The 18235-nt window shown below is 44.6% G+C and overlaps 1 pseudogene; it reads left to right on the top strand.

The window, feature by feature from the left end:
• Positions 1-1230: 1230 nt before the first annotated feature.
• LOC105860567 (keratin, type II cytoskeletal 8 pseudogene) lies at positions 1231-3107 on the top strand (annotated as a pseudogene).
• The last annotated feature ends 15128 nt before the right edge of the window (positions 3108-18235 follow it).

The raw sequence follows: 18235 nt of genomic DNA, 5'->3' as shown, positions 1-18235 counted from the left end.
TGTTCTTGAGCTTTGGGGCCATTATTAAGCGAAATAAGGATTACTAAACACAAGCACTGAGATACCATAACAGTCGATCTGATAACTGAAATGGCTACTAAGAGACTGACAGACAGGTAGCATAGACAGCATGGAGATGTTGGACAAAGGGATGATTCACATCCTAGGTGGGACAGTGCAAGATTTCATCATACTACTCAGAATGACAGAATTTAAAACTTACGGGATTCTTATTTCTGTTTATTTTCTCAGGTAATATTTTCAGATATCATTTGTATATAACCGAAACTTGGGAAAGGAAATCATGGATAAGGGGAGACTACTGTAGTCAAATCCAGACCCTGATACTGTAATGGTGGTATGAAAATCACTTATATCTCTAGTATAAAGGTTAAGGGACAAAACGGTTAAAAATAACTATAGTTACAATAATTTCTTTCTTTTTTCTTTTTTTGAGACAAAGTCTCACTCTGTTGCCCCGGCTAGAGTGCTGTGGCGTCAGCCTAGCTCACAGCAGCCTCAAACTCCTGGGCTCAAGTGATCCTTCTGCCTCAGCCTCCCTGCCCGGCTAGTTTTTTCTATATATTATTATTTGGCCAATTAATTTTTTTGTATTTTTAGTAGAGAAGGGGTCTCGGTCTTGCTCAGGCTGGTTTCGAACTCCTGAACTTGAGCAATCCTCCCACCTCGGCCTCCCAGAGAGCTAGGATTACAGGCGTGAGCCATCACGCCCAGCCTAGTTACAATAATTTCTTAAGAGACATACAAGTTAAAAAGGTACAAACTCTAACATTAAAAACATAAAATAGGGGCAGGAGTAACTGTGTAGAGCAGGTGTCCTCAAACTGCGGCCCGAGGACCACATGTGGCCCGTGGAGGACATTTATCCAGCCCACCCCGTGTTTTTGCCACCACTGGCTGTCCTGCTTAGCAGCAGACTCGTCACCAGCCCACAGTGCGCATGTGTGGAATGTGCCCCGCACTCTCCAACAGCCCTCCAATGGTCTGAGGGACAGTGACCTGGCCCCCTGTTTAAAAAGTCTGAGGACCCCTGGTGTAGAGTTTCTATATGTGGTCAAAGTTAAGTTGCTATCAGCTTAAAATAACCTGTTATAAGATGTTTTATGTAAGTCTCATGGTAAGCAAAAACTTCTAGTAGAAGGAAGAGATCCACCTAGAAGCAGCTTCTCGCTTCTTCTTCTTTTTTTTTTTTTTTTTTTTTTGAGACAGAGTCTCGCTTTGTTGTCCAGGCTAGAGTGAGTGCCGTGGCGTCAGCCTAGCTCACAGCAACCTCAAACTCCTGGGCTCGAGTGATCCTTCTGCCTCAGCCTCCCAAGTAGCTGGGACAGGCATGCACCACCATGCCCGGCTAATTTTTTCTATATATATCAGTTGGCCAATTAATTTCTTTCTATTTATAGTAGAGACGGGGTCTCACTCTTGCTCAGGCTGGTTTTGAACTCCTGACCTTGAGCAATCCGCCCGCCTCGGCCTCCCAAGAGCTAGGATTACAGGCGTGAGCCACAGCGCCCGGCCTCTCGCTTCTTCTTGAATCTCTGTTTGGTTCTGCCTGCCTGCCTCCACTCCAGCCTCCATCATGTCCATCAGGGTGACCCAGAGGGTCCTACAAGATGTCCCCCTATGGCCCCTGGGCCTTCAGCAGCCACTTGTATACCACCGGGCCCAGTGCCCACATCAGCTCCTTGAGCTTCTCCTGGGTGGGCAGCAGCGGCTTCCAGGTGGCCTGGGAATGGGTCTGGGTGGCGGCTATGCCCGGCCAGTGGTATGGGGGGCATCACAGCCATCACAGTGAACCAGAACCTGCTAAGCCCCCTCAATCTGGAGGTGGCCCTCAACATGCAGGCTGTGTGCAACCAGGAGAAGGAGGAGATCAAAGCCCTCAACAACAAGTTTGCCTCCTTCATCGACAAGGTGCGGTTCCTGGAGCAGCAGAACAAGATGCTGGAGACCAAGTGGAGCCTCCTGCAGCAGCAGAAAGCAGCTTGGAGCACCATGAATGGCATGTTTGACAACTACATCAGCAACCTTCTGCTACAGCTGGACACACTGGGCCAGGAGAAGCTGAAGCTGGAGGGGGAGCTTGGCAATATGCAGGGGCTGGTGGAGAACTTCAAGAATAAGTATGAGAATGAGATCAACAAGTGTACAGAGATGGAGAATGAATCTGTCCTCATCAAGAAGGATGTGGATGAAGCTTACATGAACAAGGTAGAGCTGGAGTCTCGCCTGGAAGGGCTGACTGATGAGATCAACTTCCTCAGGCAGCTACATGAAGAGGAGATCTGTGAGTTGCAGTCCCAGATCTCGGACACATCTGTGGTTCTGTCCATGATAACATCTGCTCGCTGAACATGGATAGCATCATCGCTGAGGTCCTCGCCCAGTACGAGGAGATCGTCACCCGCAGCTGGGCTGAGTCTGAGAGCATGTACCAGACCAAGTAGGAGGAGCTGGAGGTTCTGGCTGGGAAGCATAGGGATGACCTGCATCGCACGAAGACAGAGATCTCCAACTTGAACCGGAACATCAGCTGGCTGCAGGCTGAGATCGAAGGTCTTAAAGGCCAGAGGGCTTCCCTGGAGGCTGCCATTGCGGATGCTGAGCAGTGCGAGAATCTGGACGTTACCGATGCCAAGGCCAACGTGGACGAGCTGAATGCCGCCCTGCAGTGAGCCAAGCAGGGCATGGCGCGGCAGCTGCGTGCGTGAGTACCAGAAGCTGATGAATGTCAAGCTGGCCCTGGACATCGAGATCGCCACCTACCGCAAGCTGCTGGGGTGCGAGGAAAGTCGGCTGGAGTCTGGGATGCAGAGCATGAGCATCCACACGAAGACCACCAGCAGCTACTCAGGTGGGCTGAGCTCGGCCTACAGGGGCCTCACAAGCCCTGGCCTCAGCTGTGGCCTGAGCTCCTTCCCACCCTGCTTTGGCTCTGGTGGGAGCTCTGGCTCCTTCAGCCATACCAGCTCCTCGAGGGCTGTGGTAGTGAAGAAGATCAAGACCCACGATGAGAAGCTGGTATCTGAGTCATCTGATTTCCTGCCCTAGTGAATGGCCACTGCGGCCCCTCCAGCCTACACCCTCGACTTGCTACCCCAGAGCCTGTGGGGGAGGCAGCTGTGCCAGGGAGCACAGGGAAACAGGAGACCCACCTGAGGCTCAGCCCCAGCCCTCTGCCCACTAGCGAGGGGAGTTACTGCCTGGGGTACCCCCTCTTACCCATGCCCCCAACTGAAAACCAATTCAATTGCTTTTCCCAAAATAAAGCATCAGCTAGCTCTGCCAACTCTCCCTGCCCCCCAAAGAAAAGAGAGAGAGAGAGGAATCAAAGTGTATCACTATCCAAAGAAACCACAAAGACAGTGAGGGAGGAAGAAAGGATCTACAAAACAACTAGAGACAATTAACAAATGGCAATAGTTAATCCTTACCTATCAATAATTATCTTGAATGTAAATGGATTAAATTTTTCAATGAAAAGATACAAAGTGGCTAAATGGATTTAAACCCCCCCAAAACAAAACAAAACAAAACAAAACAAAACAAAACCAAAACGAGACCCAACTATCTGCTGCCTATATGAGGCTCATTCCAGCTTTATGGACACACATAGACTGGAAAGTGAAGGGATAGAAAATGATATTCCATGAAAATAGAAACCAAAAGAGAACAGAGGTAGCTAAACTTGTATCAGGCAAAATAGATTTCACCTCGAAAGCTGTAAGAAGAGACAGAGAAGAGCACTGAAGTGGTAGTGGATTCAATTCATTAAGAAGATATAACAATTGTAAATATATATATAGCTAAACTGGGGGTACCTAAATATATAAAGCAAATACTAATAGATCTGAAGGGAGAAATAAAATGTAATACAATAATAGAGGACTCAATAATGGGTAGATCATGCAGGTAGACAATCAGTGAGGAAACACAGGACTGGTACTACTCTTCAGACCAACTAGACCTAGGAACATATACAGAACATTTCATCCAACAGCACCAAAATACACTTTCTTCTCAAGAACGCATGAAACATTCTGCAGGATAGATCATACTAGGTTTAGGCCACAAAAAAGTCTTAACAAATTAAAGATCGAAATCATACCAAGGATTTTCTCCAAACATAATGTTATGAAACTAGAAATCAATAATAGGAGGAACTTTGGAAAATACACAAATGTATGGAAATTAAACCACACATTCCTGAACAATGGATCAAAAAGAAATCAAAAGGGAAATAAAAAATGTTTTAAAACAAATGAAAATGTAAACACAATATACCGAAACTTATGGGATATAGCAAAAGCAGTCCTGAGAGGAAAGTTTATAACAATAAACACCAACATTAAAAAAGAAACAAAATTTTAAGTCAATTACCAAATGTTACACCTCAAGGAAGTAGAAAAAGAAGAATAAAGCCCAATGTTAATAGAATAACAAAATCAGAACAAATAAATAGAGACAAGAAAGACAACAAAAAAAAATGAAGAGCTGTGTTTTTTAAAGATAAACACAATAAACCATAAGTAGAAAAAAAAAGACAACTCAAATAAATCTGAAATGAAAGAGGAGACATTACAACTGATGCCACAGAAATGCAATCGATCATAAGAGACTAAGAACAATTTTATGCCAACAAGCTGGATAACATAGAAGAAATGAGTAAATTCCTAAAAATATACATCCTACTAAGACTGATATGTTAATTAGCTTTAAGTCACATTCCATATAGTGTACATGTACCTAAACTTCATATTGTACCCCATACATGTATACAGCTATGACTTGTCAATTAAAAATCATATGAATAAAACCATAATTAATAAAATAGAATGGAAAGCATGGCTTGACTGCCCCAATAGTTGCTTTTTGTCTCTGCGTCAGCTGTCCTCTGCATTCATGGGCACTACCTTGTTTGTTTTGCAGAGGCTCTCTTGGGCCAGCAGGAATCAGCACAGTCTCAGCATGAAGTTGACAAATCTCCTGTGAGCCCCTGCCAGCCCTGGCCGTCTTCAGAGGGAGAGGTTGAGGTCCTCCCGTCTGGCTGCGCAGCCTGGAGGATTTTCCCGGTCTCCTCTCATGTCCTGTTCCCTATGGCCTCATCTGCAGACAGCTCTGTGTATGGCCTCAGTGTCTCCTGCCCAGAATTTATCCAGTTGTCACTCATAATCTGGAAGAGGGTGGGCCTCTACCTGGGGTCAAGGGTCAGGAACTTTTGAGAAAAAGTTTGAGTTCATCTGAAAAGAAAAGAGGTATTGTATACAACCTGACTTCCAAGGTCCCTGAAACCCTATTCATCAAATGGAAGAGTCCCGGCTGTCAAGATGTAGAGGACAACACTGAGGCTCCACACATCCACCTCCAGCCCATTATACTCCTGGTGCAGAAACATTTCTGGGGCAGCATACAAGAGAGTCCCACAAAAGGTATCCCGCTTCTTCCCTTCACCAAATGTCACGATCAAGCCAAAGTTAGCTGTTTCACATTATTATCGGCATAGAGTAGAATGTTGTGGGGCTTCAGGTCCCAGTGGATGATCTTATGTTGGCAGTACTACATGGCAGAAAGGATCTGTTGGAATTTGGCCTGGGCTGCCTCCTTCTCCAGGTAGCCATGTCAGAGTATATACTCAAAAAGGTTTCTGCCACTCATGTATTCTGTTACTAAGTAAATGGTGTCTTTACTGTCTATGGCATCCAACAGCTTTAGGATGTTTGGATGATTCAGGGTCTTCATTGCTTCAACCTCCTTATAGACACTTTCAAGGCTGGAAAGTCTCTGCTTTGAGACAATTTTGATGGCCACCTGGGTCCCAGCAGGAAGGTGCTGGGCCAGCATCATTTGGTGAAGCTGCCCCAGCTAATTTGGTGAAGCTGCCCCAGCTAAGGGTCTGGAGGACCTTAAAGTTGTTAAGCTTCTCAAGGGAGGACCTGGAAGCCAAGCCCTGCTGCATGGTCACCTCTATGCTAACTCTACAGTACCTACCTACACAAACTATGCTAAGTAACTACTGAACAATACTAACTATACTAACTAGGCTAAGAATACTAATAATACTAAGTATTCTGATAACACTAACAATACTGACTCTATGAACTAGGCTAACAATACTAATAATACTAGGTGTGCTAACACTACTAATAAACAATACTAACTATACTATGCTAACACTACCAACAAACTACATTAACTATACTAACAATGCTAACTAACAAGGAAAAAACAGTCTCACTCTCACTAGAGTCAAACTCTACAGGTCACCAGAGAGCAGCTTTCTGGACTATAAGGACCGAAGACCTAGGACTAGCCAGGAGCTTATATAGGTTTTACCAATTCGATAACAGTGGCTCTTTATGAGGTGAAAGCAAGAAATGGGACAATCAGGGCTGGGGATAACCCACAGTGGCTTTTTCCCTTTTTGGTTGTAAGAACATTTTCCTCTCTAAAGAAAGCAAGTGTTTTTTATTTACATGGTTATACAGATTAATATTTAATTTATTAGAAATTTAAACCTGTACAATGCTTCAGGGCCCTTTGTATTTATACTTTGAAAATCTGTTGTAACTTTAGCCTTTTAAAAGCCTCATCGTGGCTATACTTGAAATATCCAATTTCTTTTTCTTTAAATTCTGATTGGCGTCAAAATGATGCTACAACATAGCTGACATCATGATACTATCAAAATGTGTTCTGTGGTGTGTGATGCAAAATAAGGTCCATTATTAACATCTGCTAGGAAGATAATTCTCATCATAATTTCCCCACATGATCATCATCAGACTTGTCATCAAAAAAACATGAAGGCCAGAAGTCAGTGGGTTGAAATATTCAAAGTCATGGAAGGGAGAAAAAAAAAGTCTGTCAACCAAGAAAGCTATATCCACAAACTGTGCTTCACAAATGAGGGAGAAATTAAGACATTGCCAGATAACCAAAAGCTAAGTACCACCAGACCTTCTCTGAATGAAGGGAGTCCTTCCATTTGAAAAGAAAGGACACTAGACAGGAACTCAAATCTTTATGAAGAAATAAAGACCTCTGGTAAAGGTAAATACATAGACAGTTATAAAAGCTAGTACTACTTTTGTTTTGTCCATGATTTAAGAGACTAATGTATCAAAAAATCTGATTATTATTTGATGTTTTTGGACACATAGTGCATACACATGTAATCTGGTGACACCAATAAATGAAAGAGCAATTAGGCAAGAGAAAGAAATAAAAGGAATAATAAAATAAATAAAATATAATAAAGAAACAAAAGGTACTGAAATTGAAAAGGGAGACGTAAAGTTACCTGTTTGAAATGGCATGATCTCATATGTAGAAAACACTTAAGATTCCACACAAGAATTGTAACAACTAAAGCAAATTTAGCAAAGTATCAGGCATATGGACTCTCAAGGAAACCCAAATAAACAAAAAAATCTTGAAAAAGAACAAACCTGGAGGTCTTACACTTCCTGTTTTCAAAGCTCATTACAAGCTCCTGTCATCAAAACAGGCATGGACAGACAGAGTGATGGAATAGAATACTGAGCCCAGAAATAATCCTGCCATGCATGGTTAACTGCTTTTTGACAAGAGTGCCAAGACTGTCCAATGGGGAAAGGACAGTTTCTTCAGCAAATGGTGCTGGGACAACTGGGCATTCACATGCAAGAGGATGAAGTTGGACCCTGACATAACATGATACACAAAAATTAACTCACAGCGAATTGAAGATTAAATGTTAAGGGCTAAAACTATAAAACTCCTGGAAGAAAACATAGAAAAGCTTCAGGATAATGGATTTAGCATTGATTTTTTGGATATAATCAACAGCAGAGGCTACAAATTAAAAGTAGGTCAACTGGACTATATCAAAATCTAAGTTCTGGCCAGGCACAGTGGCTCACACTTTTAATCCTAGCATTCTTGGAGGGGTAGGTAGGAGGATTGCTTGAAGTCAGGAGTTTGAGACCAGCCTGAGCAAGAGCGAGACTCTGTCTCTACAAAAAGGAGAAAAAATTAGCCGGGCATGGTGGCGCATGCCTGTAGTCCCAGCTACTTGGGAGGCTGAGGCAGGAGGATCGTTTGAGCCCAGGAGTTGGAGGTTGCTGTGAGCTAGGCTAATGCCATGGCACTCTAGCACGGGCAACAGAATGAGACTCTATCTCAAATAAAAAATCTAAAAGTTCTGTGTATCAAAGGACACAGCATAGTCAAAGATAACCTATGGAATGGGAGAAAATACCTGCAAATCATATACCTGATATAAGGGGTTCCCATCTAGAATATATAGAGAACTCTTACATGTTGACAAGAATAAAACAAATAAGACCAATTAAACAATGGGCAAAGGGCTTGCATAGATATCTTTCCAAAGATGATATACAAATGGCCAACATCCTCATGAAAAAATGTTCAGCATTAGTAATCACCAGAGTAAGGCAAATCAAAACCACGATGAAAAACCACTTTCTACCCTTTAGGATGGCTATTATCCAAACAACAACAGAAAACAGTAAGTGTGGGTGAAGATGTGGAGAAATTGGAACTCTAGTGCACTGGTGGAGGGAATGTCCAATGATGTCGCCACTGTTGAAAATAGTATCGTGGTTCCTCAAAAACTTAAACATATTTACCATGTGATCCAGCAAACCTACACCTGGGTATATACCCAAAGGAATTGAAAGCACAATCTCGAAGAGGTGTTTGTTCACCCACATTCATAGCAGTGTTACTCACAATGGCTGAAAGGTGGAAGGAACCCAAGTGTTCACCAGTGATGAATCGATATACCGAATGTGGTCTATCCATACAGTGGACTGTTATTCAGCCTAAAAAATGAATATTCTGTCACATGCTACCACATGGAAGAAACTGGAAGACATTGTGCTGAGTGAATCAGCCAGTCACAAAAGGTAAATACTATCAAATTCCACTTATACGAGGTACCCAGAGTAGTCAAATTCATAGAGACAGGAAGTAGAAGGGTGGTTGCCAGGGGGCACGGGAATTAGGGAGTTAATGCTTATTTGGTACAGAGTTTCGGTTTATGGGATGAGTTGTGCAGATAAATGGTGGAGATGCTTGCACAACGTGAGTGTCCTTCACACCACTGAACTGTGCATGTAAAAGTGCAAAGCTGGGAGGTTTTTTGTTATGTGTATTTTATCAGAATCAAAATAAATAAAGTTTTAGAAATTTAATTAAAACATTGATGGAAAATAAAGCAGGGTTGTAGGGCAGCTGTTAGTAGCACTTTCAATTGATGGAACCACTTTGAGAAAGATATTTGGCAGTAACAATGCACACCCCATTGCCTAGGAGTCTGGATACAGCCAACAGAAATGTCTAAGCGTGCCCCCAAAAAGGAAGGTGCACGTTTGTTCTGACCAGCTCTGTGGATCAGAGCCCCAAACCGGAAGGAACCAAAGTGTGCACAGTAGCCTGGGTAAATCTATGGCTCTGTATTCACACAATGGCATAATATTAATATATAGAAATGTGGGTAAAGGATGTACAATTTGCAACAAATGAGGAATCTTATGAACAATATTGAGCTGAGGAAGCCAGATACAAAAGGGTTTATGCTCAGTGATTCCCTTTATAGAAACTACAGCATCAAGCAAAAATTGAGCTGTACTGGTAGAAGTCAGGATAGTGGTTTTCTTGGGGGAGGGGCTAGACATCAGACGGGTCTCCAGGAGACTTTGGGGGTGCTGATAATCTGTTTCTTGATCTGGGTACTGGATATAGGGTGTGTTCAGTATGTGGAAAAAATTATTATTATTATTATTATTTTTCTATATATATTAGTTGGCCAATTAATTTCTTTCTATTTATAGTAGAGACGGGGGTCTCGCACTTGCTCAGGCTGGTTTCGAACTCCTGACCTCGAGCAATCCGCCCGCCTCAGCCTCCCAGAGAGCTAGGATTACAGGCGTGAGCCACCGCGCCCGGCTTGGAAAAAATTATTATATAAATTGTGTATTCATGTGAATTACAATTAAATATTTTTAAATTAAAAACATCAGATTGCAGATCAAGCCCAAGATGAAAGAGGGGCCTCAGCCTGTTGTGCCTTTCCTGCCAAAGGCAAGTTTACGTGGCCCTGTGGCCCTTTGTGCAGGGAGGCTGCCGCCTGGCTCTAAACGCTGCAGCAGCGTCAGGGTAAGAGCCGTGGCCCAGGGATCCACCACGCTCCTGGTGAGCTACAACAATGGCCACGACCACCTGGGCGTCAGGGTCACCATTGCTGCCCACCTGCCCCTTAAGGTGAGTCAGAGGCCCTGTCCTTCACCACCCACCCTTCCCACTCCTTCCCTGGTGCAAATTATTCATTTGCTCTGACAAATTTGAATAAAACCTCCAATTGTTCAGAATAGCTTTTGGCATAACCCTCTCCCTGTGATTTCTGGCTCAAAGTAGGAATCAATGTAGAAGGAGCAGAGCCTCCCCCATGGGGGACAAAGGTTGCTGACATCCATGTGGTCACATGAGACAGTGCTCAGCAGGCTCGGCAGGGCGCTGATCTGCCAGGCTGTCCTTGGGAAGGCAGGAGTGTGGGCTCTAAAGGCTTTGAAATGTTTCCAACAGGGGTCAGTACACAGGGGTGCTTCTGGCCCACTCCAGAGTTACCCTTCAGGGTCTCCAGAGATCCCCAGAACTGACACAGCAGCCTTTAGTGTGTTAGATTCCGGGGTCTCCCAAGACTGGAGTCTGTGCGGATTCCGCCACTTGCCTGACGTCCGTGAATCCCTCTTCACAGAGGTGGTCATGGCATGAGCATGCGGAGCACATGGCCTCAGCCTCCACTCCGGCCTCCCGAGGCTGCATCCAAGTCTGACATGCAGCAGCTCTGTACTCTGCTCATTTAATTTCTGTGGCCTCACATTCTGTGCCCGTAAAATGGGGGACAGCACCTGCCCCGTAGGGTTGTGCTGAAGATTAGCTGAGCTAATAAATGGAATGGGCTAGAAAGCAGCCTGGGAGGGAGTGAGCAATCAGTAAGAGTTACTTAGTATAACATGAATAAAAAAAAGTGGGCCTTCCTCCAAGAGTGGTTGTGAAGGCTTTCACAAGGGCTGCAGCACAGTGGGCTGACGACTGCACCTGTTACTTACTGTGTTTGAACCCTGCCTTGTCCACAAAGGGCCCAGAGAGGGTGAGCTGTGGGGAGTTCCTGCTCCTGGAGGAGCTCCGTCCTCCAGCCTGGGCCAGGCAGCCCTTGCGTTTCCCTGCCACCCACCGTCAACCTTGCAGACATCACTGGGCCCCATGGTCTGTAATGTTTTTTCTCCCTGTCTCCTGTTAGAAGCAAGCATAGTGACCTTAGGATCCTCCATGTCTGCCCGTCTAGCCTTGGGCATAGTGCCTGGCACAGAGCAGACACCAACCAAGGGGGTTTGTTTAGAATGAACGAGTGAGGAAATGTGTCCAGGGTCACCCAGCCAGGGCTGACGCCAAGGCCTCCTGACCTCCAGAGCAAACACAGCAACCCTTGCAGGCGTCTGCTGGTGACCAGAGGCCCAGCCCTGCCCCTCCTGCTCACCCACCCAGTTATGCAGCTCATATCTGTGAACCAGGGAGCCCTGGGCTGGAGCGGAGGGACTCCTGGCCTCCTGGCTGGGCCTAGACACCCCGACGGGATCCCTCCAGGGCCTTTGCACTCATGCTCTGCGCCCTGGGGGCTCCATGTCACTGGTGACGCTCAGGTGTTCCTCAGCTTGAGGTCTCTGCTCCCTGAGAGCTGCTCTCCCTCCCAGACCCTCCTTGCCCGTGGCACCCACACTGCACCCAGCACCTTCTGTCCTTCACTCACTCTTCCCTGAGGGTGGTCACTGCACCCCCAGTGCCTTGTACATGGCTGGTGTAGACGGGGTGCTCAAATAATCTGACTATGAGTGGGCCATATCTGGGCCAGGTCTGGCAATCTCTCTCGAATGACATTTGGCAGGAAACAGAGCTACGCAATGTGCCACCTAAGGCATTGGGGGCTGTCCTTATCCTCTTGGGAGACAGCTAGCTGTGAGGACTCTTCCCATGGGACCCTCCCCTGCATCTGGCCTGGCCAGTGGCTTTCCTATTTGCCCACTCCCCATCTACTCCCCCATCCACTCCATCAATGCAGTATCTCCCATGTGCTCCCAAGCCGGCCTTCTGCTGTGAGGTCCTGAGGGTTGGAGGTGTGTGTGAGTCACCCACCCTGTGTGGCCTGGCAGGGTGGGGTGGGGCTGGCATCTGAGCAGGACTGTTACTCACCCCACCTCTGTCTGAGTGGAGGAGCTGGCAACTCACTCTGCCTTGGTTGAGGGAGGCTTCAAAGGGGACATGGCCATTCAGCTGGACTCAGGAGAACCATGAGTTTATTGGGGCTTGTGCCCAAGATATAGTGAGTGACCAAGACCTGAGGCTTCTAGGCCTGCTCTTCCCCAGGAGCAGCCTGTGGGCAGGTGTGGTGTTGGCCTGCAGTTGGTCATGGCCTCCTGGATCTGATGGTGTTGGCCTTGCCCCTTCAGCACGACCCTCCTGTGCCCTGTCAGCCTCCATAGACCTCATCCTGGTGGAGGACGTGAGAGTGACTCTGGAAGAGTCTACAACCACACCTACAACAACTCGGGCATCCAGGTACGGCCCTTGCCCTGACATGGCCCTGCTGGGGCGAGACCCACCGGGCGGCCCTTCACCCTCCAACACGCAGCCCAACCCTCCCTGCCTCTCCCTCCTGCAGGCAGAGCTGCACATCAGAGAAGGCTCAGGATGCTCGTCGTCCTCAGCACGAGCACTGCAGACGTCATCAAGGTGGCCTACCAGGAGGCCAGGGGAGTCACCATGGTGAGTTGGCTTTAGTTCCTCATCTGGGCCACTGTGTGGTTAGTGGATTGATTATCTGAAAAGCTGGCACTTAGTCACACCAGCTATAATTAGCAGCGTCTTTTGAGTCTCTGATTCATTCAGGAACTTTAGTCATTGCCATGCTACCTTTTTGGGGTTTAGTCCATATCCGCAAAGTACTCGTGCTATTAGTTACCTAATGGTTTCTTTTCAATAATCTTTTAATTAAGACAAAAATATTACTTCATATGCAGCACTATAAAAATCATAAAGAAAATTGTTTTTAGAGGATGCATCAGCTTTTTCTGATAATATTTTTCCCATGTTTCTTTCTTGACCCTCTCCCTATCCTTGCAAGTATTGACTTAGCTATGCTGTGGGATGAAAGATTAGCAGTTTGCCTTATTCAATCATGTTATTCTAAGATGTTATATTTTTCTAGGTTGCAATATAGGCTAGGTTATTATTTTTATGCAGTCATTTACACTTTAGCCATTCCCTTTTTGTAGAGCATTTGGGTTGTTTAAAGCATTTTGCTTTTTCAAAAAATATACAAAAGCATAGAATAAAAAGAGTAAAAACAAATAAATGCCAATATCCTACATGCCCACATATCTGCATGATGGATTAGTAGGCAACCCCAGGAGGGATCCTCTGGACCAAGAGAAACCAAGGGCCAGCAAGGACACCTACCTGCTGGTGTGGAGGTGTGGACATGATACGGACTCTACTCTGGCACCCAGCTGTCAGGTGTGCAGGGCTCCCCAGGCCCTGCTCAACAGTGCTCATCCAACTCCAGGCCAAGAAGGCAAGGACAGGAACCACAACAGTTCCAGTCCGTGCCTTCATGGAACCTTTCACTGTACCTGGGGTAGGAACCATCCTGAGTCAGTCCTGGCTTGATTGGAGCCCAGTGTTGGGTTGTGGTATCTGCCATTTATTCTCCCTCATTCTGGGCCAGGCTGTCTGGGCCCAGAGATGCAGAGCTGGCCCTTACTCACTTCTTACTGCCCCAGGAGTGTCACTTAAAAGTGGATGATAATGTCAGCTATGCTGTACCATCACCCTGACACTAATCAGAATTAAAAAAAAAAAAAGAAATTGACTATTTCAAGTAGAGACATTATAAGGTCTTTAAAAGCCTAAAGTTATTGCTTACTTTCAAACTATAAATGGAAAGGTCCCTGAAGCCTTTTACAGGTTTAAATTTCTAATAAACTAAATATCAATCCCTATAACCATGTCAACAAAAAACACTTGTTTTCTTTAAAGAGGAAAATGTTCTTGCGACCAAAAAAGGAAAAAAACCACTGTGGGTTATACCCAGCCATGATTGGGCTGATTTCTTGCTCTGATCTCATAAAAACCCATTGTTATCAAACTAGTAGCACCTGTATGAGCCCCTGGCTGGGGCTAGGATTTCGTCCTTACTGCCCAGGAAGCCGCTGTTTGGTGACCTGTGGAGTTTGGCTGTAGCGAGACTGCCTTTTTGTTTTAGTTAGCATTGTTATTGTAGTCAGTATAGTTAGCATTGTTTGTTAGTTGTGTTAGCGTAGGGTAGTTAGTACTGTCTGTTAGTCTTGTTACCATACTATAGTTAGCATTGTTTGTTAGTGGCATTAGCATACCATGATTAATATTGATTTTTATTAGTGTTAGGATAGTATGATTAGTATTGTTTCTTTGTAGTGTTAGCATAATTAGTATTATCAGCCTATTTAGATTATTTATTAATGTTATTAAAGTAGTTCATAAAGTTAGTATTGTCAGAGTAGTTAGTATAGCTAGTATTACTAGTTCTCTTAGCCTAGTTAGCATAGTTGGTAGTGTTCACTAGTTAGTTAGCATAGTTAGGGTAGAGTTAGCATAGTTAGAGGTGACCATGGAGGAGGTCGAGGCCTCTAATTCATCCACCGAGGTGCTTAACAATTGTAAGCTCCTCAAGATAATTGGCTCGGGCACCTTTGGCAAGGTGACGCTGGACAAGCATGCTCCTACTAGGTAGCCATCAAAGTCATGTCCAAGCAGACCATCCCCAGCCTGGAAAGCGTGGCTATGGAGGTCAAAGCCACTAGGGCCCTGAATCATCTGAATATCTTAACATCCTTAAGCTTCTGGATGTCATCAGGAATGAAGACATGCTCTGCTTAGTAACAGAGTACACCAGTGGCAGGGACCTTTTCTGGCATATAGCGAGACAATGCCACCTGAAGGAGGAGAAGACCGGGGCCAAATTCTGACAGATCCTGGCTGCCGTGCAGTACTGCCACGAGAACCACATCGTCCACGGGGACCTGAAGCTCCCAACATTCTACTTGATGAGAAGGAGAAAATCAAGGTAGCTTAATTTGGCTTTGCCATGACATTTAGTGAGGGTAAGAAGCTGGACACCTTCTGCTGTGGGACTCCTTGTTTTGTGCCCCAGAAATGTTCCTGGGTGAGGAATATATAGGACGGGAGATGGACATGTGGAGCCTGGGTGTTGTCCTCTATACCATGACAGCTGGGAGTCTTCCACTTGATGGTGACAACTGGGAGAAACTTAAAAGTAACATCATCCATGGAAGGTATGAGACACTTGTGTTTTTTTTTTTTTTCCTGAAGAATTGAAAACATTTTTGAAGAAGTTCCTGACCACTGACACCTGGGAGAGGCCCACCCTTCCTGAAATTATGAGGAACATTTGGATCAAGGAGTAGGAGATGCCAGAGGTAACCGGGAAAGCCACAGTGACTGCCACTCTTCTACCCTGCCTGCAGATAAGTCCTAATCCTAGCATGGCCCCACATCATGGCCCCATGGCCTCCCCTCCACCCACAGCACCAGTAGCCATGGGGAAGAGCAAGGAGGAGACACCTCCCCCCAGGACACATCCAGGGAAGCCAACTGTCTTCAGGCCAAGAAGCCAGACGGGACGACCTCATCCTCTCCCTCTGAGGAGGGCCTCGGCCGGAAGGGACTCACTAGGAGATTTCCCAACTTTATATTAATAATGTGCTGTATCTGCCAGCCAGAGGATCTGCTGCACAGGTAAACAAGGTGGTGCCTGGGAATGTGGACAGCTGAAGCAGCAAGAGCAAGTATGTGGGGTGGCCCAGCCACGCTTCCTGCATCTATTTATTTGTTATGGTTTTACTGATACTAGATTTAATAGACAAGTCATAGTTGTATACATGGATGGAGTACAATGTGAAGTTTATATACATGCACTATGCACTATGTGGAATGCTGACACAAAGCTATTTAACATATTGATGAACTCAGAAAGGCAAATGCAGCATGATGTCACTTACATGTTGAGTCTGCAAAGGTGACCTCATAGAAGTGGAGTAGCTTGATGGTGATGAGAGGCTGGGGGATGGCAGAGGGAGGGCATGGGTATTTGGTCACAGGGCACAGAGTTTCAGACAGACAGGAGGAAGAAGCCCTGACATCTGCTGCACAGCAGGGTGGCAAGAGTCAAAGAGAATGTCCTGCATATTTCAAAATACCTGAGAGTTCCCTTCAAGTGAGTCCTTGCCTTTAGAGTGGAGAGCAAGAAGACTCTGAGCTCCCCAGATCCTGACAACACGGAGTGGGAGGGTGGCCAGGTATGAATTCACAGCTCTGGGTGGGAGCCAACAGAGGCCTTAAGAGGCATCAGAGCCACAGTAGAGTGAGCTGAAGCAGGGTCTGGAGCCCTGGAGACAAGAGGCCCCTCTGCTTCCACTGGGTCCCCTTTATTCCCCAGTGTGGATTTTCTTTATGCCTAACAGGCCAGTGAGCGGTCACCCAGTGCTGCTGTCCCTAAAATCCATCCCTGGCTCTCACCCCTTCAGCAATATATATATATATATATATATATATATATATATATATATATATATATATACACACACATATATATGTGTGTGTGTGTATATATATATATATACATATATATATATATATATGTATTTTATGTCATTACACATTACTATCCAAATAAGGGAGATTGAGATGCATATGAATTATTTTGTGAAGTAACTTTATTTCTATGGACCATAGTTCCAATTCTCTGGAAGCTTTCATCCTTCTGAGCTCTTCTGGACTTGAAAGCTCCTCTTAGGTTGGCTGACCTACGTTCCTGGCTCATTTTTACCTCAAGATCTCCATATATCATTTTGTTAAGGAGATAGAATATTCCAGATTGGCATTCTATTGCCATTCAGGTCCTTCTTGAGAATAGATGGATGTTGAAGATCATTCAAACCTGTCTTGTCCTGTTAGTTGACTTTCTGCAGTTTTCAGAGCAGAAGATATAAGGTGGAATCTGAATTGCACTGTCCTAGATTCTGACGTTTCTAGTTATGAATCCTTGTTGTGCCAACCATGAGAAAAAGGTGAGTGGAGAACTGACTGTATTTTAGCCTATTGCTTTATTATATATTGCTTTAATACATTGAACAATTTTAAATGGCATATTGTCTTTGATTTAGTGAGAAGTAGTGTAAGCATTCTCTTTTGTCAAGGGTAATAACAAGTTTGTTCAGAAGAGAATCCCTCTGAAATCTTGTATTACTGCTATGGATTTTTCTGATCACAAAAGAGGCAAAGGTAAGATTCGGAGGAGGAGAATCTGAAAGTTTGAAAATGGTGACTTTTTCTTTTGCTTTGCCTTTGGTTTTAATTTAGTGTTTGTATATGTGAAGATAAATGTGTGCAAAATAATGACATAGAAGTTGACAATAGGGCTTCCTTGAGTAAAATAAGAAAGAACAACAATGGATGATGGAATTTACTATATTTCCTGCTGACAATTTTATGGTGATAGCAAATTGTAACATTTTTGAAGACTAAAAGCGTTGTACTTGAAATCAGGAAAGCTACAGAACGGGATTATCAAAAACACAAAATGAGAATTTCCTCAAAGCTTAGTCTGATTGATTAGGGCAGTTGATTTTGATGTCAGTGCACACTGATTTATGCTGTTTATATATTTTTAAAAGAGCAACTAAAACCAATAAAACATGACTTTCTAGACTTTGGATATTGGGCTCTATGGATTCTTAGGTTCAGCAGGTCTAAGTCTTTAAAAACTTGAAAATACATGAAAACAAAATAGGAGCCATGACATCCAGATATTTTTCTAGCTCATTTTTTCTACAAATGCATGATTGACTTAGAGTAGTAGAGTTCTGGCTGGATCCATCATTCATCACAGTGCATATCAATATAGTGAGAACAGTTATAATAGCAAAAAATTAGTAGCCATCTAAATTTTTCCCTGAAGTCAGAATTGAAATATTCTCCTGGTTCCCAACTTCTGCTCTGATCCATGTGTTTATAGGAAATTTGGCAGTATTTTACCTGTAACTGGCTTGATTTTCACCCTAGGAGGAGGTTATCTTTTGTATTTAAAATTTCTCATGGC

Source organism: Microcebus murinus, chromosome 1 (assembly GCF_040939455.1).
Source record: "Microcebus murinus isolate Inina chromosome 1, M.murinus_Inina_mat1.0, whole genome shotgun sequence".
Lineage (NCBI taxonomy): Eukaryota > Metazoa > Chordata > Mammalia > Primates > Cheirogaleidae > Microcebus > Microcebus murinus.
Note: the sequence above shows the minus strand (reverse complement) of the source record. Positions and strands in the feature narration are given on the sequence as shown.